This window comes from Dendrobium catenatum, unplaced genomic scaffold (genome assembly GCF_001605985.2).
Source record: "Dendrobium catenatum unplaced genomic scaffold, ASM160598v2 fragScaff_scaffold_1056, whole genome shotgun sequence".
Taxonomy (NCBI): Eukaryota; Viridiplantae; Streptophyta; class Magnoliopsida; order Asparagales; family Orchidaceae; genus Dendrobium; species Dendrobium catenatum.
In genome coordinates this window covers 9,716,875-9,741,831 of record NW_021319518.1, presented here as the reverse complement: position 1 = coordinate 9,741,831, position 24,957 = coordinate 9,716,875, and positions in this window count along the sequence as shown.

Genomic DNA, 24,957 nt, shown 5'->3' with positions numbered 1-24,957 from the left:
AAAGCATAATTAGTTTAAATGGAAAACTTATTATAGAAGGAAAATACATAAATAATATTTACATGCTAGAATTAAATTATATTGAATATTCTAATTCCATATGTTTCAAATTAATTGTTAATGATTCCTTGCTATGACATAGGAGCCTATGTCATGCGAGCATGAAAACTCTTAGGAAGATTACCCAAAAAGATCTAGTTAGAGGCATCCCTAAGTTAAACATCATTAAGGACCACATATGAGATGCCTGCCAACTAGGAAAAAAGGTTAGGTCTTCATTTCATTCAATTAAGGACATCAATACCTCTAAGCCATTAGAATTCTTCTTATGGACCTATTTGGACATACTAGTATAGCTTACCTGGGAGTGAGGATATATAGATTTGTAATAGTATAAGATTCTCTAGATTTACTTGGGTTAGATTCTTAACACATTAGAGTGAGTCATTTGAAAAATCTTTCTCCACCTAGATTTTAAGGAAATTAGGATGTGAAATTTCAACCATACATAGTGATCAACAAAAATAACAACATCATCAAGCTTTTGTCCCACTATGTGGGGTTGGCTACATGAATCCTTTTTCTCCATTATGCCTTGTTAAAAGTTAAATTCTCATTTAAATGTAATAAAGAAAGATCATTTCTAATATTTTCTAACAAATTTCTTTTTGGTCTACCTCTACCTTTCTTAACATAAGTCAAACCTAATACCTCTACTTTTCAAACCGGGTCATTAGAAGGATGTTGTTTTATATGAAAAAAATCATCTAAGGTGACTCTCTATAATCTTATATTCCACTAGTGCTACTCAAACCTTTCCATGTTTATTCTTTTTTTGTATCCTATCTTTAAGGGTAAACCCACTCGTCCACCTAAGCATCCTGCTTTCTACAACACTTCACTTAGTATTATACTTCTCTTTTAATGGCCAACCTTCAGCACCAAAAAGCATTACAGGCTCACCACCATCATATTGAATTTTTTCTTAAGTTTGAGGGGTACTTTTCTGTCAGACAACAAGCCTGATGCATTCCTCCACTTCAACCATCCAACACAAATTTTGTTAATAATTTCCTCATCTCTTTCACCCTCACTTTGAACAATTGATCCAAGATATCTAAAACATGTTCTCTTATTAATGACTTGATAGACCAAAGTCACAATCCCCTCACTATGTCTATTACTACTAAAATTAAACTCTATATATTAAGTTTTAAATCTACTTAAGAGAAAACCTTTATACTCTAACGTTGACCTCCATAATTCAAGTTTACCTTCAACTACATCTCTAGTCTTATCAACAAGAATAATATCATCTACAAAAAGCATACACCATGGTACATCCTCTTACAAATGTCAAGTGAGAACATCAATGACTAATGTGAAAAGATATGAGCTTAAGGCTGATCCTTGATGTAATCCAATTGAAATAGGAAAATACTTGGTAAAAAAATCTTGTGTTCAAGCACAAGTAATAGCTCCTTCATATATAACTTTTATGTGTTGAATATAAGTATTATTAACCCCTTTCTTTTCAAGAACTCTCCTTAACACTTCTCTTGGAATGTTATCATATACTTTCTCTAAATCAATAAATATTGTATTTAGATTCTCCTTATTCTATCTATATTTCTTTGCCAAACTTCTCAATAAATGTTTGGCTTCTATAGTAGACCTACCAGCCATGAATCCAAATTAATTTTGAGAAAAAATAGTATCACACCGCAACCTACGCTCCATAACTCACTCTCATAGTTTTAAAGTATGAAACATTAACTTAATTCCTCTATAATTTACACAATCTTGTGCAAAACCTTTATTCTTAAAAATATGAATTAACATACTCATTCTTCACTCATTTGGCATCTTATTAGACTTCAAAACAATATCAAAAAGTTTAGTGAGCCATGAAATTCCCTTACCTCCTAAGCATTTCCACACCTCTATTGGGAAATCATAAGGTTCAACTACTTTTCCACACTTCATTTTCCTTAAAAGCATCTTTAACTTCTATTTTACTAATACACCGATAAAAACAAAATATGTAGTTTCATTTAGTGTGCTAAGGTCACCAAATTCAATTGTATTTTCATAATCTACATTAAAAAAGTTTAGCAAAATATCTCATCCACCTTTGTTGAATATCATCTTCTAAGAAAATGATTTTTTTTATCTTCATCCTAAATACACTTCATTTGTGCTACATCCATGCTACTACCATCTCTTTTTTTTGACTAATTTATACATATATGTTTCTCTCTTCTTAGTATCTAATATATTATATAAATCATTAAAATCTATGATCTTTGCATCACATATTGCTTTCTTAAATTGCTTACGTGCCTTATTTTAACTATCCCAATTATTAAAATTTTTACATCTAAACCAATTTTTAAAACAAATATTCTTATTTTTTATCTTTTTTTCCACATTTGGATTCCACCACTAATTATTTTTACTATTAGGAACTTTTTTCCTTTGATACTCCAAACATATCTTTTATAAATATATTAATATCACTAGTCACTTTTTCCCACATAACATTGACATCCTCATGCATAGACAAAATATTAAAATTAAAAGTTTACTCTCAAAAATATTTTTATTAATATTATTTAAATTGCCCCATCAAATCCTAGTTTAATATTTAACTTTATTTTTTATTTTCTATCCCTTTATCTTAAAGTACAAAACTAATAATCGATGCTGGGTACTTAAATTTTCACTCGAAAAAACTTTGCAATCTAAATGTTCTAATTTTCTTATATGAAAACAATCAATCTGAGTTTTACTATAACTATTTTTATAAGGTATTAATAGTTAAAAAAATCATAAGCTAAAGAAAAATTTAAAATGGTCTTGTAACCTTCATTTTTTATTCCAAACTCATGGCCACCCTAAATACTTTTAGAATCATATACCTCTCTACCAACATGTCTATTTAATTCTCCTTCAATAAAAACTCTTCCTTTAAGAAATATCTTTTGTATCAATTCTTCCAAGTCATTCCATAATTCTTCTAACCATTCATAGTTAGCATGGTGAAGAATTTGAAAATGATTAGTTTGACTCTTTCTATTAAGAGAAAGGTATAGAACATAACTTCTCCTGCCCCTAGGTCCCCTTAGCAGAATGGAATAGCTAGAAGGAAGAATAGATCCTAAGTAAAAGTTGATAGATCCGTACTAGCAAAATACTCACTCCCTAGATTTTTTTGAGCAGAAGAAGTAAATATTATTTTTGATATTTTAATAGGGTGGATGTTGGATCGAAGCCAAATAAGACATCCTATGAACTCCTTAAGGGTAGGACACCCAACTTTTCTCACTTGCATGTTTTGGGGTGTAAATTCTTTATCTTGATCAATGGTAAATCACCCTTAGTAAAATTTGATCCTAAATCTAATGAAGGAATCTTCTTAGGTTATTTATCTGTAAGGAAAGACGATAAAATCTTCAATAAGAAGTGCTTGGTAGTAAAAGAATCAACCCATATTGTATCTGATGAATCATATAGTACCTCAAAATCTAAACCTAAAGAAGAAGAAGTTGAGGTCATTCAAGGGGTAGAAACCATTGTTATAGGATATTAAGTATAACATTAGAAACCACTACCTTGAGAGTGGAGATATTCTTCTAGTCATCCTAAAGAACGTATCTTTGGAGGTTCATATGAAAGTGTTAGAATTAGTCATGGACTTAGGAAGGAAGTTAGTCATTCTGATTTTATCTTTATGAAAGAATAATCCCTAGGTGATGAATTTTGCATCCTAATAATACAAGATGAGCTGAATCAATTTAATAGAATTGATATATGGAAACTAGTCAAAAGACCAAAGGATTAGAGTGTGGTTAGAACAAAGTGGGTGTGCAATAATAAGATGAATGACTCTATAATAGTTTTATGAAATAAGGCCAGAATAGTTGTTAAGGAGTACAATCAAATTAAAGGAATCAATTTTGAGGAAACCTTTACCCCTGTAACTAAACTAGAAGCCATCAGGATAATACTAGGTTTTACTTTAGAGGATTTAAAATGTATCAAATAGATGTTAGGAGTGCATTCCTAATCGGGGTGATTAAATAAGATGTTATGTAGAATAACCCCTAGGTTTTGAAAATTAACAATTTCTAAATCATGTGTTCAAGTTAAAGAAGGCATTATATGGACTAAAATAAGTACCTAAAGCATGGTATGAAAGAATAAGCACATTGTACTAGATTGAGCATTTGCTAAGGGTAGCATAGACACCACCCTATCTAAAAAAGGTAGGAGAAGAATTACTCATTATCAAAATTTATGTTCAAGACATCATATTTGGAACCTTAGCTTAAAACCTATGTGATCAATTTTCAAAAATAATGAGTAGATAGTTTGAGATTAGTATGATGGCAGAGATGAACTATTTTCTTTGATTTAGTCTAAAGTAGATGGATGATGTAAACTTCCTTAGACAATCTAAATACATTGATAACATTCTTAAGAAATATGAAATTAACAATGCGAAGGTAATAAACACTCTTATGAGCACTACCATACAGTTATAATTAGACAAATGGAAAGTTAGTAGATCAAAAATTGCATAGTGGGATAATTGGATCACTTCTCTATTTGAATACTAGTAGATCATATATAATTTTTAGTGTGTGTTTGTGCTAGATTTTAAGATGATCCAAAAGAATCTCACATGATTGCTATTAAGAGAATCCTTAAATACCTCTAGAATAGTTTATACTTTGAAATTATAGGATAATAAGATTCTAATTTTGTATGATGTAAGGTAGATAGGAAAGGTACATCTAGAACCAATCAGTTAAATGTCCAATCATTTGTTTCTTGGTCCAGTAGAAAGAAAAACTCAGTAGACCTTTTCATCATTTAGGCAAAATATATTATTGAAGTAAGTTGTGTTTCTCAGTCTTATAGTTAAAGAAACAAATCTTAGATCTTTGACTACTGATAGGAACCCATCCAATCATGTGTTAAAATACTAGTGCCATTTACATATAAAAAAATCCAACTAAACACTCCTGCATAAAGCATATAGACATTAGGCATCACTTCATAAGCGATCATGTATCCAAGGAAGATATAGAATTGCATCATATAGTTACTATAGACTAATTGGCAGACATCTTAACTAAATGTCTAGCCTATGACACCTTTAACACCTTGAGGAATATACTAGGTGTTATAGTCATTCATGCTTAACTCAGAATAAATCAAATTTTGTTATCATTTGAAATCAACAATTAGTATTGGTTACATTATATGAGTTTTTTGTATACATTAATTTATGTGTTATAATTTTTACATATTTTTTTATTTTATTTTAAAGGTGTTTTCTGATCATCAGACACAATCTTCACTAGATAAAAAAGAACCAACAACCAAAATTTTATCATACTATATAATCCATATTCGTAATTTATGATATGACCATTGATGTATAAATCAAAATCATTAGCTAAATCAATAGCCCATATGAGTTCAATTATTAGTGCTCATGCTGTCTAAACTATCCTTTGTATTGCATGATACACGTGTTAGAATCTGTCATGATGAATTTAATTCAGTCGATACGATCATAAATGCATTTCATAGTATATAAACCACCCTTCATACTGTACGATCCACAAGTTATAATCTATTAGAACTAATTCAATTCAGCTAGTACAATCATAATTGCACTTTATACTATATAAATACATGTTTGTACTATATGATGTATTTAGTTAAAAGTTATTTAGGATAAACACAATTCCTTAAGATCAACTAGTATGACACCAATAGTACAATAAGATTTAATAACCTTTTTTGACAAATTGTCAAGAACAATTTAACTCTCCTGCTCAAAATATATGATCTCTAATTATACTATATGATCAGCTCAAACTCTATAAATTTAAAGGTTTCTAAGACTTCAATCCATTCAAATCTTTCTTTATGTATATTCCTAAATTCATATCCTAAGATTCTCAATGGCTGGTGGAAGTAAATGCGATTGAATGACCCAAGGGAGCTCCTCTTCCTCTTATCACTTCAATGATTGATTGCTTTATGCTAGAGATGAAAATGTGTATTATAAATTCAAGGAGGTTGAAATCACCCCCCAAAATACTCAATCATCCTCCTATAAACTTTGAGGTATTGAACTTATTTTCTTCTAAAACTCTCCAATTACTACTCTCCCTGTATTTCCTTTTAATTTTGAACTGCTCTAAAAATTCCTAGCCAACCTTGAAATCAATGAAAAAACTTTCACCGTAACCTCTTATATATGTCGACAACTTATAAAAACAAATAAGGAAGATATATGGGAGTTTATCGGTCTTTCTACTATAATCCATGGCCTCTAAAATTGATTTTTAATGGAGTACTATAAACCTAGCCATTCAGAATGTCTTTAAATCAACATCAACCCTTAGTTCACTCTCTAAATCAAAATACCCAAAATATCCAACATATTCTTCTAATGTTAGTTATAGTAAAAGCTGGTAATTATGTCAATATCACACCATTTCTTTCCTTAGTCACCTATTATATAATCTTAAATACTAAATTTGATGAAGCTTAGATGATTATTGATTATATCCAAAACATGACTCTAATTTGACATCCAACTACCATAAGAAAGCAAACTGTTGCACTAGGAAACTCCATAATCTATATCTTAGATAAGAAATACAAATCAACTTCCCTACTCATCCTCATAATCTTCCCATTTTCTATATGGATGCTTCCTTCCATATTCTTTTTTATCAGAGGTAAGAGCATGATGTGCTAGATTTTGATGAAGAAGGAGAAGCTGCTCCTACAGGTGGACCTGCACCATCACCTGCACTTGCCTACCCTAACTACCCTAACAATGAAATAATTTAAAGGTTCGATCGATTATAAATCAGGCTGAACTATCACATTCAATAACAACACCAGTAGCATGAGGAAAAAATGGGATGGTTTGGAGAAAAGTTTTCCCAAATTGAAGATCAATTCACCTCGATACATATATACTTTCAGCAACCACCACCACCACCTTATCAAGATTCGTCTTATTTTTAGTGCTTATTTGTTGTGTTTTATTATTTTTATGTCTTGTAAAGCTCACTTTTTTTATGCTCCTCTTTTTGGTGATGTCAAAAGAGGTAGAAAATGTATGTTTGTTTGTATGTTTTTTTAAACAAAATCTTTTGTGTGGTTTTTTTTTCTATTTTATTTTTATATTTTTAATTATGCTATTTTATTTCTCTATATTAAAAAAATTAAAAAATAAATCAACCCCTAATTTTTAAATCTATCACCTAGTGAGGGGAGCTTAAGAAAAAGAATTTTATTTTACCTCTCAACTAATATTGTTTGTCATCATAAAAAATATGGAGATTATTGTAATCCAAGATTCCTAGTATGTGATTTTGATAATGATAAACATTATTGATTGAATTGTTATTTTTTCTCAGTGAATAATTTTTATATTTTCTGTGAACAATAACATTACAGTTAAAATATCCACTACTCAAGGCTACTGTATGCTCAAGACTAGGTTAAATAAGATATAATGTAAAAAGGTTTGTACTTTAATTTATTTTACTTTTTATTTCTTGAGTATAGTCATATAAGAGTATATGTCCATGGGTGACTATATACATATAGGTGGAGTGAGAAAAAATTGAAATTAAAATGGCATATAATCGTACTGTACGATTAGTTATAGAGAGAATGAGCTTAGTGGAAAATTGAACAATTAGTTTTTTGTGAACTAATCATACCATATAATCTAGATCATACAATATGATTCATGATATAAAAAACCTAGCTGCCGCATAAATTAAGTAAGATATTCAAAATTTAAAATTTTGAACTAATCATATTATATGAAATGATTCATACTTTATAAAAATATGAAACCTTACTTAAATTAACCCTCATACTTAGTCAATTAAATCATGGTTTAATTAATGATATTATTTCATACTGTTTGATATTTATCATGTCGTATGATTGGCAGAGATGAAATTTGGTCATCTAAAGATTGTAACAAATGAAACCATTATTTTTGTACTAATCATACTATATGATATTCATATCATACTGGATGACCAACATAAAATAAATGAACCATACTGTATGATGACAGCAGTAGAAAATAATATGTAGAGTTTATTGCCAACCATCTGAGGAATCATCCTATACGAATATATAGAAAAAATAATAGATCGTACTGGATAATTTTTTATCATACTATGTGATATATTCAAAATGTTATACTATTTGATTGAATGACTATTTGCATTGTACTAAACGGGCTAGTTTTTGAACTTATGATATGGTGCAAATCCCAATCGTAATATATGAATAGTTATGAAAAACTTAAATTTTTAGGGATTCTTAAAGCCTAATACTTAAACAATGTATTTAGAATCTTTTTAAAAAGAGAGGATTCTATGACTGCTAAAGAAACTCTAAGAGAAGTACTTTAGAGAGAAAACTAGGATTTGAGAGAAAGAAGGAGATGAGGTTGAGCAAGAGGAGGAATGACTATAAGGGGATTACAAGATTGCTCCGGGCAAGCTACACACTTGCTCCACATATGGCCTTGGTAAGTCCTTTAAGGCTCTCTTAAGGGAGAGGCTTATAAGTCAAGTCCTCGAAATACTCTGCCTTCTCATGGAGGGAGAAAAAGATTGCAGGTACTCTGCCTTCTCTAGAAGGGAGAGAAAGATTGGAGGTATGCTACCTTCTCTAAGTGGGAGAAAAAGCTTTAAGTTTTCTACCTTCTCTTGGAGGGAGAAAAATGATTAAAGGTCCACTGCTATCACCAGGGTAGGTGACATATCTTCTGGTACTCCGGCGCATCAGGTTTGGTGAAAGTGAATCTATAACGGCTTCTCCATTTTATTGTCGGAGCAAAAAAAGTGTCACTTTGTGTTAGTGCAATATGTAGAGTGGATATCTTTAGGGAGTGGATGTAGGTTAAGGCTAATCAAACCACCATAAAATTCCTTGCATACTTTTTACTTTTTTTGCATTTTTATTTTCCTACATTTTTTTTTGCAAGTTGAATTTGTTGGTTTCATTATTATCAATCAATTGTACTACTTTTAAAACCTTTTTCTACAAGAATATTTGCATGTATTAAAAAAAAAACTAAAAACTTATTTATAAATTTCTTCTATATGCTATTTTGAGTAATCTATGTGAATTAAGCTTTTAAGTTGTTTTGTGGCTAAAGCAAAAAGTAGTATTCTTGCATAGGAATTTTTTTAAATTACTAATTTACTCCCCTCTTGGTATGCCTCGAGATATATTTGTGAGGTTTTAATAAACTTCTTGAACTTTTAAAATGATTATTACATTTGTTTATACTAGGGCCAAGAAGTTTATTTCACCTTCCACGGGGCTAAGTTAATAGCTTCGTTGGGCCAGGTTACCTGTAGTAAAAAGTATGATATAATTAATTTGATTGGTTAGAACTTAAGGAGTTGATAATATTTAATTAAGTTACTTGATGACATATTTAAATATTTTATGTGATGTTTTTTGGAATTTAAAGTTCATTATTGAATTTAATATATATTTGGAATTATTTATTGTATTTAATTAAGGTATCAAAATTTTACTTTTTTATTTAAATTGAAATCTAAGCTTTTGATATTTTTCTTAAATATCAGACCCTAGTTTGTTTGAATTATATTTTCCTAGATAAAGTTATGAGTTTTTAATGTTTTGACTCACATTTGGACTATAATTGACCAAAATGTCAACTTTTGGACTTTGACTATTTTCCTTTGGATTTATACTTTTAATAAATATTAGACCCTAAGAGGAGTCTAATATCTTTCAGCTTGTTTAATTTAGAATTTTCTTCAATTAATTAGAAATTTTATATGTTTGACAATTTAATTTAATTTTTAATTGATTAATGGAAAGAGATTTTAATGGTTTTGATCCAAATTGATTCCAAACTTATTGAAATCACTCCCAAGTAATGAACCATTTGAGTGTTTTGAAGTGTTTGAGAATTAGTTAGAAATTTGAATTATTTTTAAATTAATTAAATATTGATTTTTCTTAAAAATTAAATTAAGCTCAGAATTGAATTTTGATCAAGGGGCTTTTTATTTTGTTAAGTTAGGGGTTTAATTTTGTCTATTTTATATATTATTTGTATTTTTTGTATGTAAGTTAAATTTATTGTAATTTTTTGAAGCTTTAGGCCTAATTAATGAACTAATTTTAAGTTAATTAAATATTTATCTTAATGACTTGTAAAATCAGTGAAGTTCACTCTGGGGTAGGAGATATCACTTGGTTTAAGTATTTTGAATTTCATCCTTTTTTCTATGTTTTTCATATGTTTCTAAAACATGTCCTTAATTATTATCCTTAAGTGCCTCTTAGTTATGTAGTTTTACAAATCAATGTCATTAATCCTTAGGACAAACATAAGTACATCACATCACATAAATCAAGAAACCTTGAACTAGGTGAATGCGTAATCTTAGAAATTGAAATCAAGAAATGACTTAAATAATTTGGAATTTACTGGATTAAGCAATTATGACATAATTACTCACTAATCACTCCGCATTCAGCCTATTCAATCAAGATCAATCTGTCTCACTATGCTCTCCTTCATCTCAACTAACATATCTCTGCTCTCTACTCTGAGGCAATTCGAGGCGATTTAGGGCTTTCTCCTCCATCCTCAATTTTCTTCATTTATGGCTAGTTTTTCTTTGTTTTTGACTTGCCTTCATAAAATTATTATACGTTCCGCTCTTTGATTTTCTTTTCATTTAATTTTCATTAGTTTTCTTTATCGTGAGTTTGGGTTTTATGGTTTTTTGGGAGATGATGATGCCGTCGTCATCTATCCCTCCTCCAGCCGTGCTTAAGAATGGCAAGTCCTATTCATTTAAAGAAGTGTTAGATGTTTCATCTTCTTCTTCCGCCAAACTTCCCTTTGTTCACTCTTCTTTCAAAGGATGTCCGGTTTTGTTGCTTGAGGATTCAATCATTTCCTAACTGGATGCACCTTTTGTGCTTACTCTTGTGGGGAAGTTCATGCTTAAGCAGCCTAACTTAGATGTCATTCATAAATTCTTTTTTAATCTGAAATTATTTCGATCATTTTAAGAGGGTTTATTAGATCCGAAGCATATAGTAATTCAACTGAGAAACGACTTGGACTATAGTCATATCTTCTCTAGAAGGTCCTATTATATATAGAGTTATCAAATGAGATTGCTTAAATGGTCTCCTGATTTTGATGTGCATGAAGAATCTCCCATAACCCTTGTGTGGATTTCTTTTCCTAATCTCTGTTTACACTTTTTCAACTATCAAGTTTTATATGGCTTGGCCTTTATTTTTGGTAAACCGTTGCAAACAGATCAAGCTACAACATCCATTTGTGGCCATCTGTATCTTGTGTGTTAGTTGAATTGGACAAATCGAAGAAGCATCCCAATGAGGTTTGGATTGGTTTGAAACTTAATGGCTATTTTTAAAAAGTTGAATTTAAAAATTTACTTATTTTATGTTCTCATTGTAAGATGCATGGGCATGGTTTATCTGCTTGTTACAAATTACACCCCCATCTTCGAAAGGCTAAGGATTCTACAAATCCATCTCATAAAATTGAATTAATTTCAGTTGAATTTGAAACTATTACTCCTAATCATGATTGTAATGTGGTTAATGTTTCTCAAGTGCAATATCATATTAATGATTCCTTAATTTTTTATTCTGTTTAGGTGCAACCGAATCCTATTATTGTGGATGAGTTGATTCAAGGGAAATAAGTTAATCATAACTCTATCTCTTCTATAACTATTGATTCTCATAATGTGATTGACCAAAATATTATTTCTAATCTTAATAGCATTTCATTTTTGTTGAGCCTCTTTTAGAGGATGGATTGGTTAATAACATTGTTGTGGATGAGCAAATTGTGAAAACTGATGTTACTACAAAGGATACTATCAAAATTGAGGTGGAGAAGATAGGTGGTACTGTTGTGAATAATGAAACCAATGTGGAAGGTGATGCATTGTATGAGGAAAGAGAATTACATCTTTTTAGGGGGCACTTAGGTATGATTAATGAAAGTAAGCTTCCATTGAATGATCATTATCATTGTGATGCTTTCACAGACACTAAGGATATGGATTTGTTAGCTAAATGCTTTGATAGAGATGATAATGATACTAGTTTTACCAAGGGTCATGGTAGGAGAGGTAGGACGCCAAAAGCTATTTTTCTACAATCTCCCCATAACACCTACTTGCATACTTCTCATTAATAATTGTTTTTATGTTTAAGGCTAGTATTTGAAATTTTAGGGGCATTGGTTGCTCTTCTTCTAAGTTTAGAGTGAAAAACTTATGCCGTATCTATAATGTCTCACTTCTTGTATTGCTTGAGCCTCGTATCTCTTGTAATAAGTTACTTAGTGCTACTAAATTTTTGGGTTTTAAACATGCTTTGTCTAATGTGACCAATAAAATTTGGGGTTTTTGGAAAGATTTTGTTAGGGTTGACATAATTGGTGACTTTAATCAAGTTATTCATTGTAATATTGAGAGTTCTAACTTGCAATGTTGTGCTTCCTTTATTTATGCTACTTCCTCTCATTATACTAGAAAGATTTTATGGGACAAAATTACTAAATTTCATAATTTTTGTAATCTTCCCTAACTTGTTGGAGGAAATTTTAATACCATTGCTAACCCGTCTAAGAATATAGAGGGATTTCTTCCTATCTATCATTCTATGGAGGATTTTAATAGTATGATTATGAATTGTAACCTTATTGATATTAGTTTTTCTGTTGATAATTTTACTTGGCATCATAGAAATTTATGGAAAATATTATATCAGGTTTTATTTAATGACTATTGGCTGAATTCTTTTGAGTCTATGAATGTTAATCATTTAAGTAGGACCCTCTCCGATCATTTTCATATTCTTTTTAAAATCAAGCCTAGACTGATGGATTTTCCTTCTCAATTTAGATTTCAAAATATGTGGTTACTTCATGATTCTTTTATGTATGTGGTGAAGGATAATTGACTTGCCCTTTTATATCCAAATAATGCTATTTTTTGTTTAAAATGATTTTGGTATAAGATGAAAATACTTAAGTTTGTTCTTAATTGGTGGAATCATAATGTTTTTACGAATCTTTTTTCTAACATTTTAATTGCGGAAGATAAGGTGAATTTTTAGGAGACTCAATGCCAATTGGTTCCTTTTAAAGCTAATTTTTGTTTATTGAGAGAGGCTAAAGATGAGCTTTATAAATTAGAAGCTCATGAGGAAATTTTTTGGAAATAAAAAGCAGCTGTTAAACATCTAGTTGAAGGCAATAATAATGTTAAATATTTTCATGTCTTGGTTAAGAGGAAACAATCTATTAATCATATTAAAAAAATTAATCAGGTTGATGGTTCTGTTACTGAGGATGGTGCTGAAATTGCTAATTAAATGTTCAACACATTCAAAATATTATTTCTACTCTTATTTGTCATGATGATAATGTTTTCTTGTCTAAGTCCCCTTCTTTTTAGGAAGTTAAATATACTATTTTTGGTATGAATTATGAGTCGGCTGCTGGGCTAGGCCGGATGGTTTCACGACTAAGTTTTTCAAGAAAACTTAGCATATTATTTGTAATGATCTCTTTTATTCTATTATTGATTTCTTTGATGTTAATTTTATTCCTAAGTTTTTTACTACTACATCTATTGTGCTTATTCCTAAGAATATTTCTATCACGTATTGGAATAATTTTAGACCTATTAGTCGGTGCACCTTTTATTATAATTGATCTCTAAAATTTTGATGAATCGTTTAAAGATTTTTCTTCCTAAACTATTTTTTCCCTTTCAAATGGGTTTTGTTAAAGGCCGTGCTATTGCTGATAATATCCTTTTGGCTCAAGAATTTTGTCAAGATTTGGACGTTAAAGTTAGAGGTGGTAATATGATTTTGAAACTTGATATTGCTAATGCATATGATAATATTGATTGGAATTTCCTTTATGATATTATGAAGTTATTTGGTTTTGATTTAAACTTTCTCAATCTCATTAAGCTTTGTATTGAAAGCCCTTATTTCTCTATCATTGTTAATGGTAAGACTAATGGTTTTTTTTAAGGCTTTTCATGGCCTGAGATAGGTGATTCCATCTCTCTGGCTCTTTCATTATTATGGCTGAATACCTTTCTAAAGGGCTTGCTGATTTTTTTGGGAAGTATCCTAGCCTTTACTTTAAAACTTTAGGTGTGTTTCATATTTCTCATTTAAGTTTTGCGGATGATTTAATTATTTTTACTAATGCCTTGTTGAATAGGATTCATAGATTGTTGAGGTTTTTTGAACACTTTGAATTGGTAAGTGGACTACTCTTAATAAACATAAATGTGGTTTTATTTATGCTAAGAAAGTTCCTATGAATTGTATTATGGCTATTAAGAGTTTAATTGGTTTCAATCATGTTTATTTGCCTTTAAAGTACCTTGGTGTGCCTCTTTATAAGGAAAGAAATAAATCCTTTATTTTTGATGAATTAATTACGGTTGTGAAAAATAGACTTTTATCTTGGGATTCTAATATTTTAAGCTTTGTGGTCGGCTAACTCTTATTAAGAGTGTTCTTTGTTTTATCCCTGTTTATAGATTTCAAACTTTGCTTCCTACTTAGGTTGTGTGTAATAGGATTGATAAAAATTTAATAAGTTTTTGGAAAGGGACTTGTAGTAGCTCTAAAATCCACAGGTCCTCTTGGAATAAATACTTTGGCACTTTTGATGAAGGGGCTCTGGGTTGTAAGTCATTGAAGGATTTGGCTTATTCTTTTTCTTTTAAGTTATGGTATAATTTATGTGCTAATTAGAGCCTTTGGGATAATTTTATAAATGCTAAATATTATGGGGGAAGCATCCCATCACGTGTTGTTTTAGTAAAGGTAACTCTAAAGTTTAGCATCATATTTGCAAAGTGAAATGGGTGGTTGAGCTGTCTATCTATATGGGCCTTGGTGGTGGTAATACTTTCTTTTGGCAGGATCGTTGGTTGGGAGGCCAATCAATTTATTCTATTCTTAATACTTCTTCCAATGCTACTGGGAAGGTTTATTATTTTTTCATTGATAATGGTTGGGATGTTGAGAAGCTTTCTAATGTTTTGCTTAATTTTCTTATTGAACAAATTTTGCAAATCCCTTTGAACATTAATTCTCTTGATGTTCAGCTTTGTGCCTTGACTAAAGATTGTAACTTTAGATTAAAGGATGCCTGGCATTCCTTTAGATCTAAGCAAGAGGCTTCTAAGATTTTCAATATGATATGGCATAAACGTATTCCTTCTATAATTTTTATTTTTATTTGGCATATTTTATATAAGCTTATTCCTACGGATGATAATTTGATTAAACCAGATTTTATCCTTCCTTCTAAATGCCAATGTTGCTATCATATGGATAATATGCATCATATTTTTGTCTTCGGTCCTTGTGCTATGAAGGCTTGGACTTATTTTGATGATATTTTGCACTTAAATTGTTTCAATGCTAATGCTTCTATTAATTCTTTACTTTAGTGTTGGTTTGTTAATTCCAAGGGTCATATCAGGAATGTTATTCCTTCTCCTATCCTTTGGTTTTTATGTTTAGATAGTAATAATTCTCATTTTAATGGTGTGGTTATGAATCATCATAGAATTTTTCAAAATGTTAAAGATAAGATTATGGCCCTTTATTCTTCTAAGTTACTTTCTGCTAAGAATTTCAAAAATTATCTCATTGCTGCAGTTGACTTTAGGATTAAGCTGGATGTGGATAGTTTTTATAATGTCACTAGAAGTACCTCTTGGATGAAGCCTCCTGTTAATTTTTTTAAGTTAAATATGGATGTTGTTAACATCAATTGTATGACAGATTGTGGTGGTTTCATTATAGACTCTAATGGTAAATGCATTTTTGGTTTTTGTGGTCCTCTTTATAATTGCGATGTTAATGCTGCTACCACTTTTGCTATCCTTTATAGTTTAAGGCTTTATTTCTCACTTAATTACATTAATATTATGGTGGAGGTTGGTTCTACTTATTGTTATCAGTCGTTTATTTTGAGGGATGATAATGTTTGTTCTTCTGAGATGTTTTACATGAGGAGGGACATTAAGAATTTTTGACTATGTTAAACAGCACGTTTTATGTTATTGATGTTGAGGGAAATGCATGTGCTAATGCCATTGCCAGGTGGGGCTATGGGTTGGATTCCATGGCAGATTTCTTTGGTTCAAATTTGAAAGTTTGTTAGGGATATTAAGCCCTTATGAACTAGCCCAATGTTAACCAAGAGAGAGGTGAATTGGTATTTTAAAAATCTTTCAATAAAAACACAAACCAAATCAAAATTCACCACAAAGAAAACATAATACAGAAATTGAATGCAGAAATAATAAAAGAAAGAACACACCAGATTCGTAGTGGTTTGGTCAAACCTTGACCTACTTCCACTCCTCAGAGGCACCCTCCGAGTATTGCACTAAACTTAGTGTCTCTCATCTAGGCCCCACAGCTAGGTGGGTAAGCCTTTACAAAATCACTTCCACCTTCCCCGGTGTGACTGAGTAGCCAGGCCCTTTGACACAAAAGAGATTTTCTTTTTCCCAAAATTGCCCTCAAAACGAGCCTTAAATCTGATGGTACTAAGGTGCAAGCTCGCCGGAGCAACCATGTGGAAACCCCCTCCACACTCCCTTGATACCCCCTCCAAGGATCTTCTCCCTCTTTCAAACTCCACCCTTTCCTCTCTCCATTTCAAGCTCTCTCTTCAAGTTTCTTCCAGAAGAACGAAGCTTCAATGACTACCAAAGATATATACTAAGTGCCTTGTAAAAGTTTAAATAGAACAGCTCAAAACAAGCTCATTAATTGCAACTTACCAATTTTATCATCCAGGCTGATATGAATATCGGCATGTGTGATTAGTGCAAAATAAGCTCAATCAACCAGAATGATTTGGGATAATCAGAAGAAATTTGTTCATATCGTTCAGGATGATAAGATATCATCCTGGCCGATTAGTACAAATCATGGAATATCATCTTGAACATCGCCCTAAATAAGAGCTGTTTGATGTCCATCGTCCAGTGTATCATCCCAACCGATCTTGTGATTGTTCAATCAAATCTTAATTACTTTCCTTAATTACTATATTAATTTAGGTATAATTGTGCTACATCGGTCAGGATGATCCAGGACGATGTCCAAAAATAACTAATACCTAAATAGATATGGTAGTTAATTCTTTCTATTTTGAGCCTATCGGTATGGCCGATACAAATATCATCCAAAACGATGAGCTTAAAGATGACTACCTTAACCAGGATGTCCTAATTATAATTTCTATTTTCAGCTGATCGTCCAGGCCAATGTTGGGTTCATCCCGGATGATGTGAGAAAAAATAGAGAACTCTAAAATAAAAATAAGTGAGCAAGGTTACAAGCAAGCAAACACCCTTACAAACCAAAAACTACATTAATGAAAATTACAAATAGAACATGTTCTGCCAAAACTTGAGCCATGTAAGGTGCACTGTAATCTTGAAATGTTACTAAACACAGAAAGAAAAATATATTGCAAATATAGGTAGATAACATAAAGTGAGACATAATATTTATTATTATCAAAAGCATAAACTCATAGGTTTGAGTTACAATAATCTCTCCCTTTTTGATTATGACAAATATTATAGGTTGGATTTGCAAAAAAGGAAAAAAAACATTTTCTCCTAATCTCCTCCTTACTAAAATAAAACTTTAAAAAATAGGTGAAATAAAATTTTTTTATTGTTTTTAATTTTTGAAAAACAAATCAAGAAAAGATACAAATACAACAATATGTTATCCCCCTTTGACATTATCAAAAAGAGAAGGGGCATAAAAAAGTCTTAAAAAATTAGAAAGTTACCTCTTAATTTTATTCAAAAACTTAGTAAGGAATAGATTGACAACACATAATCCAGAAAAGGTAAGAAATTCAAAAATTGTTAATGCAGACTCAAGTTCTTTTAAATGCTCAAAAACTTTTTAATGCAATATTTAAATCAAGGAACAAATTAGGAAAAGAAGCACTAATTTTTTCAAAAATTTCTTTCATAAAATATATCTAATATAAGATTAATACAAAAATTAGTGAATAATGAATCATAATTTTCAAGCTCAAGTACCAAAAATATCAAGGGTTTTCTTAAGTTTTAAGAAGTACAAGAAAGGTAAGCATTACTTTATGTGGGCTCATTTTATGCCTCTTATCAGTTTTTGGTGCACTTTGCGCATCTTTTACTTTTTGATATACTTTGTGTATCTTTCTCAATTTGGCGTCATTGCGCATCTTTTGATTTGACGTCATTGGCCACTTTTTTGATTTGGAGTCATTGGCCATTTTTTTAATCAAATATTCTACCTTTATGAAATTTTAGAAACTAAAGCAAACCCATACTATTGACAAAACGAACTACTTGATTAAGAAAAATAATGAGGTGGATTCAACAACTTGCAAAAGATTCCTATGTGATAGATAAAATGTAGGGAGATGAAAAATGTTTAGTTTCAAAATCAAATTTAAAATATGATGAAGATTTTAAATCAAAAGTAGAATAACCTCTTTTAGGAAATAGAGATTGTGAGTCAAAATCATGAGTTTTCTTCCTTTGACTATTTTTAGAGAAGTCAGCCACAACTTATATAAGAATTCAAGAAAAAATAGGAGGTAGATTTTTCATTTTCAATTTTTTTTTAAAGATGGTGATGTATATGTGTTGATCAGAGAAACACTACTGAAAAAAAAGTAAAGACAATAAAAAATTTAACAAAAAATAAAAGAAAGAAAAAAGAATGAAAATGAATAAATCCAAAAAAATAGAAAATACACAAAAACGAACAAAACATGCACATAAACACACAAATAAGGGTCTAAACAACATCTTGCTCCTGGTCTGATGATTCAGAAGCTAGGTCTACCCAGGAGGTTTTTTACTTTTCATTATTTTCCCTTTTTACGATTTGCTTAGCTTTACCTTTTTTTTTAGGAAGAGTTCTCAAATTAGGGCACTGATTTTTCATATGTCCAAATTTTCTACATCCAAAGCAAATAACATTAGAAATATTCTTAACATTATTACCATTTTTACCTTTATTTCACTTTTGTTGATGCTTATATTTTAGTGAGCTTTTTAATTTTCTTAATAAGTCATCGCTTTTATCACCAGCTAAGCCACTTTTCTCAATGTCTTCAGCGTATAGTACTATCGTTTCACTTGTATCAAAAAGTCTTTGACCCAAACTTTGCTCATAGGAAATGAGTGAACTAATCAAATTATCAATAGAATATTCATTCAAATTTTTGGATTCACAAATAACAATAACTTTGGCATCAAATTTGTCAAGTAAACAACATAGAATTTTATTGACTTTTTTAAATTTTGAAAATTCCTTAACTAAAGCATGTAATGGTGTCACAATTTTAATAAACATTGTATACATGTTTAAGATCATCTCATAATGTTTCATGCAAAATAATTCAAAATCATACATTAAAATATTCAATCTGGATTACTTGATTTCACTAGTGCCTTTGTATGAAGTGTGTAATTTATCCCAAATTTCCATGCCAGTAGAGCACATGGATAAAAATATAAAATCATTTGAGCATTGATTTATTCTTCTCTACTCCATTGATTAAAAGGAATATCAGTTTTAATTCCATCTAAAATACGTGACGGTATAGAATAACCAGTTAAAATCATTTGCCATATTCAAAAATCAGTTGATTGCAAGAAAGTAGACATACGAATTTTCCAAAAATCAAAAGTAATATTTTCAAATAAAGGTGTTCGAGTGATTGAATAACCTTATGCAATATTACGATTACAAAAATTAGCCATTGATCAAAATTCAAAAAGTTTTCAAACTTATTTTTATGAATCTCGCTCTAATACGACTTGAGAGTTTGTTAGGGATATTAAGCCCTTATAAACTAGCCCAAGACTAACCAAGAGAGAGGTGAATTAGTATTTTAAAATATTTCAATAAAAATACAAATCAAACTAAAATTCACCACAAAAAAAATATAATGCAAAAATTAAATACCAAAATAATAAAGGGAAGAGAACACTAGATTTATAGTGGTTCGGTCAAACCTTGACCTACATACACCCCTCAGAGGCACCCTCTGAGTATTGCACTAAACTCAGTGTCTCTCTTTTAGCCCCATAAGCTAGGTGGAGAAGCCTTTACAAAATCACTTCCACCTTCCCCGGTGCGGCGGAGTAGCTTGGCCCTTTGACACCAAAGAGATCTTCTTCTTCCCAAAATTTCTCTCAAGACGAGCCTTGAATCCGATGGTACTAAGGTGCAAGCTCGCCAAAGCAACCATGTGGAAACCCCCCTCCACACTCCCTTGAAACCCCCTCCAAGGATTTTCTCCCTCTCTCAAACTCCACCATTTTCTCTCTCCCTTTCAAGCTCTCTCTTCAAGTTTCCTCCAGAAGAAAGAAGCTTCAGTGGCTTCCAAAGACACATATTAAGTGCCTTATTAAAGTTTAAATAGAAGAGCTCAAAATAAGCTCATTAATTGTAACTTGCTGACTTTATCGTCCAAGCTGATATGTATGATTAGTGCAAAATAAGCTAAATTAGCCAGGATGATTTGGGACGATTAGAAGAAATTTTTTCATATCATCCAGGATGAGAAGATATCATCCTAGTTGATTAGTACAAATAATGGAATATCATCTTGAACATCGCCATGAATAAGAGCTGTCCAATGTCCAATCATCTAGTGTATCATCCCGGCCGATCCTGCGATCTTCTAGGATGATGTGATCATGCAATTAAATCTTAATTTATTTTCTTAATTACCATATTAATTTAGGCATAATTGTGCTGCATCGGCCAGGCCGATCCAGGATAATGTCCTAAACGATGCCCTGGACAATGCCCTGGATGATGTCCAAAAATAACTAATATCTAAATAGATCTGGCAGCCGATTCTTTTTGTTTTGAGCCTATTGGCCTGACTAATAAAAATATCATCCGGGATGATGAGTTTAAAGGTGGGCTGCCTTAATTAGGATTTCTATTTTCAGCTGATTGTCTAGGCCGATGTTGGGATCGTCCCGAAAGATGAGAGAAAAAATAGAGAACTCTAAAACAAAAATAAGTGAGCAAGGTTACAAGCAAGAAAACACCCTTACAAACCAAAAACTCTATTAATGAAAATTATAAATAGAACATATTATGCAAAAACTTGAGCCTTGTAAGGTGCACTATAATCCTGAAATGTTAGTAAACACAGAAAGAAAAATATATTGCAAATACAAGTAGACAACAGAAAGTGAGCCACAATATTTATTATTATCAAAAAAATAAACTCATAGGCTCGAGTTGTAACAAAATTTCCCTCTTCATGTTAGGGGCCTTTTAAATTTGGATAAGATTAGTGTTCCTTGTGTTATTCCTTAAGGTAAATGTGTTTGTTGGGTTTTTCTTAGTTTCCTGGCGGTGTTTTGTGTAGTTTTTATGTTGCCTGGTTGGTTTGGATCCCTTTCTCGGTTGGCTGGGCTTTTTGCATATCCTTTGGGTTGATTTTGTGTCTGCTCAGTTTATGTTGGAGAGTTCTGAATTTGGGTGTATTTCCTTTTGTCACCATATTATGGCCTTGTGTTTTTGGCGATTTGAGGACAGTTGGTTGTCGGCTTAAGGGTTCTATGAGTTCTTTCATATGGCTTACTGGGAGCTTGCTGTTGTGAACCATAATATTAAAGAGGCTATTTACAATTTCCATGTTTTTTATTGACTGGATGGATTGGAAGCCTATTACGGGTGGTTGGACTGTCTTTATTTCCTTTAGGTTTATCTTGTGGCTGATTCGTTTATGTTGGAGCACCCTGAGTCTGGGAGTTATTTCTTTTGTGTCATGATTTGGGATTATGTGTTTGGTTTCTTGAGGTTTATTGCTTGTCAGATTCCTGGTTCTACTCTCATTAGGGGCTTTCCCTTTGTTCTTGGAGGTTTGTTGTTGTGGTTTTGGTTGGCTGCTATTATCAAGAATCATCTAGTGTTAGCTTATTAATTTGGGGTGATTTTTTTGGATGTTTTCTTTAATCTATTTACCAGGGGATTAGTGATATGAACTATATATTGTATTACATGTTTATGAAATGGTGGCTTATGATACAGTTCCTCCTTGGTTTGGGTTGCTTACCTGTTGGTGGTAATTGGGAATTTTATTGGTGTTGTCACCTGAATCTATACTTTTTTTATTTTTGTTTTTTTTTTCTTTTCTCTCTATCTATCCCTTTTTGCAGAGTGCTCTTATTACTAGAAATCATGGTGTTGAGATGTTCATGAGAATGCTGGAGCTGAATGTTGTTTTTTGTACCTCTATGGTTTTTTGGGTGCTTGCTCTTGTGCACCGTATAATGTACCTAGGTCTTTTTTTTTACTTTTGCTTTGTAGAGAATTTGAGCTTGTAGGTTTTATTACTTTTAATTTTGTAGCTCTTCAGAGTAGTAGTGAGCTTGAGATACCTTTAAGGACCTTTTAATCGCTTTTTCTATATACGTATAGGCCCCTCCTTGGGATTCTCCAAAAAAAAAAAAAATCAAGATCAATCACTTGTTAAAAATTCCAAATCATATATACACACAATGCAAAAGTATTTATAAAATGTAATTAAAATAAAATTTCAAAAATTAAAGGTTAACACATAACCTTCTAGTTAATTTTAAAGATTTATTTGAATTTTAATTCAATACTATTTTGAATTTTATTAAAAATATATTAAAATAGTTTTTTTTTCTAAATTCTAAATCATTTGGAATTATATTTTATAAATTATTTATTAATATCCAATTAATAAAAATTTGGAACTATTTAAATTATATAAAATATATTTTTTTAAATTTAATTCTAAATGAAAGTACTTAAAATTCTAAGAAAATGATATATTATATTAAATTTTTGGGTAAAAGAATTTTATATTATTTTTTGAAGAAAATGTTAATTAAAATCATTTAAAATAAATTAAATTTATTAAAATTTAAAATCGTGTTGGTAGTGGGTTATGCATTATCGTCTTAGTTGTAGCCGCAATCATAGGCATGATTACGCAGCAACACAATCATTTCTAATGATTAGGTGGCAGCGTAGCATTGAATCAAGCAACCACTTATCAATGTCAGCTCCATATCTCAATCATTGATCCACGCATAGTCATGACAGATGGTCTTTAAAGAAGTTTTATTGGGTGCGGAGTGCGGACGTAGCTCTGTGTGTGCAAACAAATAGCTTCGCGCCACGTGGAGTTCACCTTGACCCCATCGAGTTGAGGAGCACGTGTGCTCTATTTACCCGATAACCTGATAACACGAACCATCCGAAATACTTTACTTGAAAAAATGCGCGGTTAACATATCTTCGAGAAGATCTGAAACATCGCTTCCAGTTTAACTTTTTTGGGCGATTTGCTAGACTACAGTCCATCTTCTACAAGGAGAAGTTGCAGGCCATTATTCATCTTCCACACGAATGAAGCAACTTCATCTTCTATGCTAAGCATCCTAAGCTTCATCGTGGCAATGGGCAAGGTTTGTTTTTCTTGAGTTATATGTAATTTTTGATAATTTTCAGCTTTTAGGGTTTGGTTTGAATGATGTTGAGATGTTGAGAATGGTTATTTGCTCGTTAAGTTGTGTGACAGAATGTACCGCTGGATACCTCTGAGTACCGCTGGGTACCACTGCGTTATCTGAATGTGTACCCAGCGGTTCCTACTAGGTTATGTTGGGATACTTCTGTAAGAATTGTAAGTTCCATTAGTTATTGTAGATCAAGGGTTAGAGTTTATTCTTTATTTTTCTGCATTCCATGGACTCTCAGAATTGCTCGGTACCGAGCTGTATTAGATCTTTTTCCTGGTTTCGCTCGGTACGCTTGGTACCTCTAGGTACCGATCGGTACCGAGAGGTACCGAGCGGTTCGTAGATGTCCCGGACTGGAATTAAATTTATCATAATAAATTACAACATATTACGCAGGGATATGTGCCGAAGATTAGCTTCCATTGCAGAACGTCAACCTTCAGAGAAGTTTGTGATCATTTAGTTGAAATATTTGGCGAGAACCTGGTTTAGAGTTTGAAGCAAAATAATGTGCATCATTTTTTTTATGCCGCGTTTAGTACAGAATGTCCCGTTGGTTTTTAAGTTGTTGTCCTGCTGGGACATTAAGAAACAATGCTTTATCATTAAGGATTAGAAGTTACTATTTACTGCCGATGAAGTAGCTATGATATTAGGCTTACCAAACAGAGGCAACAATTTTGAAATAGGTAGTGCTAGAATAACGGGAAAATCAGCCAATGATATTAGGAAAGAGGTGATTAGTTTAGATGAATCTATGCCAATGCTTGATGTTTTGAAGAAATTCATCATATTTTTGTTGTCAATTTTATTTTTTCCTCTACACAACTATCGAACACCAGCCTCTATCATCAGTGTGGCTAGAAATGTTGACAAATTTTTATCTTACAATTGGCCGGAATCAATTAGAGAATTCCTTGTTGCTGACTTTAATGCCATTGCCAAAAAGATGAAGAAAGGACAGCCACTCGGTTAATTGAATGGATTTGTTCATATTATAATTGTGAGTGCAGTAAATTTAAATAGGTTTGTATTAATTGATGATGTTAATTATTGATAGATATATTTTAAGTTGATATTCTTATGTATGAGTTCAGATATGGTTTCTAGAATATTGTACACTCCACGAACCATTGAATTCGAAATCAAGACCAAGGTATTGTTGCAAACCTTTTTTCATGACCTGTGTTTTGATGATTGACAAACACTATTGATTCTCTTGGACTCCTTGTTTCTTCTAACTTTT